Genomic DNA, 5,831 nt, shown 5'->3' on the forward strand with positions numbered 1-5,831 from the left:
GGGCTTGTGGTCTATCAAGTTGGTAGCTTTTGCTTGTTCTTTGTTGCTGAATAGGAATGTGAAGTGCAAGAGTTGTTATTGGTGTGATATTTGGTAGATTTGGATTTCACAATTGGTCTTTCTGGGTGATGACTCGATGAGACAGGGGAAGGTGTTGAGAGTGATGGGGTAAAGGGTCTTGATTGGATGCTATGAAATGAGTTCATGGCTAAGTCCACCTCAAGGCAGCTGTCATGATATATATTCTTTTTATCAACAACCGCTAATTTTATCCACATGCTTATGCATGGTGGCTTTAGTGGAAATGAATTTCAGGGGTTCATTTGTCCAACAATTATTATGCATGATGGTTGTTTGTGATGCATGTTGAAGTAAGATAAAGCAGTTGATGCTTGTCCAAATGTTGATGCTTTATCAAGCTTTTTTGGTGAAGAGGAATTTCCCCTTGTCTTGAGTTATGATTTGTTGAGTTCTCTTCAAGTTCTCAAACAAATTAAGCAGTGTTGGAAAACTTCCTTGAGAGTTTTGAAGCTAACAAAATGTTTCCATCAGTCTAGTCTAAAGACTTACAGACTCTTTCATCAAAGTCTGAAGACCGCCGGACTGCCAAACTCAAGATTTAAAGTCTATCCTCATTGACAGTTTTTAGACCATTGAAGAAAACTTATCAGAACTGGAGTATTTTGTTAATGATTTTGATCTATCATTTGGAAAGATCTCTTGGCTGGATATAGCATTTCGAATCCTTTATTCAAGTTGAGATTGATTCAGGGTTTTGGATCTTTGTTGATTGACGAAGTATACTAGGAAGATTCTACTTATGGAAACCTAGATCTGATTGTATGGACGAGTAGGATTGGTGGGCTATTGTCATATTCCTTAAATAACTCGAAATCTCCTAATCGATTCTGTCAACGGGTAGATTGGAAGAACTCCTTTGGAAAGTGCCAACGGAGTGTGATGGCATGAAAAGAGTATCTGCGGGGAAGGCGTTCCGATTATTCGAGTGTGTGCGTGATGAAGAAATTCTAAAGTTTGAAACTCTTTATTCTTTTCAATTTGATTGTTGAGCGTGTGAACTTGTGTACTCAAAGAGAGTTTATACTTCGCCCAGAGACCTTAAGTGTAGCGAGTCTCTGCTTTGTGATCAAGGAAGAGCTATCTTGCAACAACTCTTTTTGATTCTTAGTGAAATCCAGCCGGTGGGCTATCGGTCGAAGAGTGGACGTAGGCTTGGACTAGCCGAACCACTATAAACCTTGTGTTCTTATTCTCTTCCCTAATCTCTTCTACTCGATCGTAACTCTATTTGATTATTAGAGTCTAATTTTCTTTTTCATAATCCATTGTTAAGCAACGTTGATTTAAAAGTAAAGTTATATACTTTACTCTGCAAAATTTTGTTTTCACACCTATTCACCCATTCTAGGTGCTCGTGCTAGCCTTCACAATTGGTATCAAAGCTTGTGTACTCATTTAAGTTGAAATGTTTTACTTGAGTTAAAGATTCCTTGGCTAGTATGTTGGCTTGGTCGGTTGAAGGGCAAAGCAATACTAGACCGCCTTATTTTGATGGAAAGGAATACAACATATGGAAAAACAAGATGAAGGCATTCCTAAGATTAAAAGATTCTACGGAATGGGACGTGGTAGAAAAAGGAATCATTCTAAAGCTGCAACAATCTCAAAGAGGAAAATAAGTTGTTGAGTCGATTGAAATGACTCAGAAAGAGATAACCAAGAGACAAGCTCTTGATGCAAAAGCAATTTATTCCTTATATTGTGCATTATCTCTTTGAATATAACATAATATATTCTTGTGAAACAACTTCAAAAGTGGGATGGGTGCACATCACCTATGAAGGAACCGATCAGTGAAAGAAACCAGCATTCAAGATGGCTGGGAGGAATCTATCATTGACATGTTTAGTCGTTTTACAGAAATCGTGAATGGTATTGAGTATCAAGGTCAGCCAATCTCTGGACCCATGAAGGTTAACAAGTTCTTTGCGTGGGTTTGTCCAAAGATTGGAATCACATAAAGACCTCAATAAGGGAACCCACAAAGAATCATACCACTTTTTGTTGAAATGGAACACACTCTTCAATCTTATGAAGTGGAACAAATCAATGAAGATGAAGATCCCAAAGGTAAGAAATCCATTCATTAAAATCTAATGATGATTCTAATATTGATTCTAAAGACGATATGGACGATGAAGAGCTTGCTCTCATGATAAGAAGGTTTAGAAAACTGAACGAAAGGGATTCAATCCAAATAAATAAAGTTCTCAAAAGTTACAAAATAAATCAGTTAAGAATGATGAATCCAACAAGGATGTAGTTTGCTTTGAATGCAAGAAAAAGGGACACATTAGACCCAACTATCCTAAGAGAAAGAAAGGAAAGGCTGAGAAATATCGAAATGCACCTAAAGTAGAAACTTGGAGTGATACCAAATGTGAGGAAATTGATTATGCCAATATTTGTCTCATGGCACAATCAGACTCGGTCTCGACCTGAGACAAACTCGGTTCAGGCAGTGAAATCGATGTAAGTAATTTAAAATTCCTACTAAAGTCTCTAAACCATTGATGAATTGTGTCTTAATCTCAAAACCTCTCTCAAAATGATTTCCAAACTTAAAAAGGAAAATTCTGTATTGAAGGAACATGAGACTATTTGGAAACGGTGAAAGTTTAGATAAAAGTGTTATTACTTTGAAAGTGTAGACAATCTTTCAAAAGAAAATGCATTTGAAAAATGATATCTCAAAGCATTTCTAAAAGGTTCTCTATAAGATACGAAAATTATAAAAGATTCTTTCGGCACGAAGACCTTACTTCAACAAATCAGGTTTGGGAATGACTACTGAGCATTCCTCTAATTGATTTTCCTAAGGTAAATGAAAGAATTAAACAAAGACCTACAAAGGATTCTTACAAAATCATTTCCAAAAGTTTTGTAAAACACAGCAAGGCATAGATGCTCTTAAATGTTCTAAGTGTAATAGCTCAGATCATTTTGAGAAAGATGCCTATGATTAGGAAGCACATTGGGGCTTGGGCAAAGATTGTATATTGTACTAACACCATTGGACCGAAAATATGGGTGAAAGCTTGAGTTTCTTTTCTAAATGCAGGTCACTATCAAGAAAAGATTAAATGGTACTTGGATAACGGATGCTCAAGACATATGATAGGAGACTCAAATTGTTTCATAAAACTTGTGAAAATTAATGGTGGAAAAATCTCTTTTAGAGGAAATAACAAAGGCAGAATTATGGGATACGGAACCGTAAAAATTGGAAGTCTCACGATTAGTAATGTTTCCTTAGTGGAAGGATTCAATTACAACTTGCTAAGTATTAGCCAGCTGTGACACATGTTTCAAAATTAACTTTCAAGAAGGAATATGTTCAAGAACCAATAAAGACTCCTCTCAGACTTTCACGGGGTGAAGACATGGAAATATTTACCTCTTGAATATCAAACCAGATAAAGCCCAATGTCTAATCTCAATTCAAGAGGAAGCAAAATTATGGCACAGAAAACTTGGGCATATCAACATGAAGCAAATAACCAAAATCTCAGCAAAGCTTGTTCATGGACTACCCAAATGACATATCAAAAGTCTAATCTATGCACACCATGCGTGTTGGGAAAACATGTAAGAAATTCATTCAAACCAATAAATCAAGTGTCCACTAGTCATGTACTGTAACTCTTGCATATGGATCTCTTTGGACCAACCATAACTCAGAGCATTGGAGGTAAAAAATATTGCATAGTAATTGTGGATGATTATTCACGATTCACTTGCGTATATTTTTTGGCAAGTAAGTCTAAAATCTTTTCTTATTTTATAAAATTTGCTAAGAAAGTCTAAAATGAGAAAGTGTATGTTATTAAGTATACGGACAGACCATGGAGGTGAATTTGAAAATCAAGACTTTGCTAAATTTTGTGATGAATTTGGCTTTCAGCATGTGTTCTCTTCACCATATACTCAGAGCATAATGGAGTTGTGGAAAGGAAGAATATATCAACGCAGGAAATGGCTAGAACTCTTTTAATTGAAAGTAACATTTCTCTCATTTTGGGCTAAAGCAATTTCTACAGCGTGCTATATTAGTAATAGAGTCTTCCTAAGGCCTATTTTGGAGAAAACTCCTATGAGTTATTCAAAGAAAATAAGCCAATTGTTTCGTATTTTCATGTGTTTGGATGTAAATGTTTTATATTGAAAAATGCAAATGATCGAGTTGGTAAGTTTGAAGAAAAGTCGACGAAGGCATCTTCCTTGGATATTCAACCACTAGCAAAGGTTATAGAGTATTCAACAAAAATACTCAATCTGTGAAGGAATCGATGAATGTTAAATTTCAAGACTTTATGCAAAATCAATCGATTTAGACCCAACTTGAAGAATCTGAACACCTCAAGACTCTACAAAGTCTAAATCTCCAGTAACTCGGACTTCAAAAGACCAGCATCAAATGATCATTGAAGAATCAAATGAAGAAAGATCAACGGTCGACATATCGACCAGCAAGCCGCAAGCACAAGTCCAGTCATCCCAAAGATCTCATTATTGGTGATGTTAATGAAGGAATTCGCACAAGATCTAAAAGCGTGAAGAGTCTAGTCTTTGTGGCTCTCATTTCGAAATAGAACCCAAGAGCATAGAAGAAGCTTTAACGATGAAAGTTGGATTGAAGCTATGCAAGAAGAACTCGGGCAATTCAACATCAATGATGTCCGGGAATTGACTCTAAATCAAAAGGCAAATCTATCATTGGAGCTAAATGGTACAATTTGCTCTTGCATTGAAAAACTACGTTGTTCGGGAGACGGAGGAGAGATAGGATCAAGACAGGAGAAGAGATCGAACAAAGGAGTGAAGGAAGAATCAATGGAGAAAGAAGCAGAGGAAGAAAGGATTATGGAAGAAGAAGAGGCAAGAGGTGACAGAGGAAGCAGTATAAAGAGTACTTCTATGCTGAAGGTAATGAAACAGGGGAGATCTGAAGAGGTACATCTTCAATTGCTGCTACTAGTGAAGGATTTAGTCGTTCTGCAGATCCGGAAGACATATATGCCTCTCAATTCGGAGGAAGGCCATGAGGTTTCATCGCCAAATCGAGTGATCGTGCTGACTTGCCATCATATGTCAATACACCTCCGATCGTGCGAAGTCGGTACTCAAAGCGATAATTTAGACTTTGCAGAGTACTTGATGTTCTTATGGAGATGCGATGCAAATTTATGCTGCAGGATGCGAAGTTCAGAACTTGCAGAGATGGTCAAGCCTCTTCAGTTTCCTTGCATGATCAAATTCATGCCCTTACTCTTCAAGTTCAAGCAAATGCCAAGGGTGAAGATGTAGCTCAATTGAAGAGGATTTGAAAAAGCTAGAAGGATTGTCGTCAATGGGAGATTTCTAGCTTGTTCGTGTTTTAAAGCAATCCTAATTCTATTATCTTTTCGTCTCTACATTTTTAATGCTGACAAAAAAGGGAGAGATGTTGTGCAGATTTGAGATTTGAGATTTAACTCTTGACTTTTTTTATTGACTTTACTTTTGTTTGGTTGTTTGGTTGTGACTGGATTTGGATTTGGACTATTTGATCGTTTGTTTATTTTAAGCACTAATTGGTATTTCATGGCAAAGATAGTTGTTCATTTACATGACTAACTTATTTCTGTGGATGCAGATTTAAATGTTGTCATTACTAAGCCAATTATCTTTTGTGAGATATCCATGTTTGCTTGAGTATTGTTTGCGGTCAAAGATATCCAAATACGCCAGGAAAGTTTTGTTACCATAAA

Source organism: Eucalyptus grandis, chromosome 6 (genome assembly GCF_016545825.1).
Source record: "Eucalyptus grandis isolate ANBG69807.140 chromosome 6, ASM1654582v1, whole genome shotgun sequence".
In the NCBI taxonomy this organism is placed as follows: domain Eukaryota; kingdom Viridiplantae; phylum Streptophyta; class Magnoliopsida; order Myrtales; family Myrtaceae; genus Eucalyptus; species Eucalyptus grandis.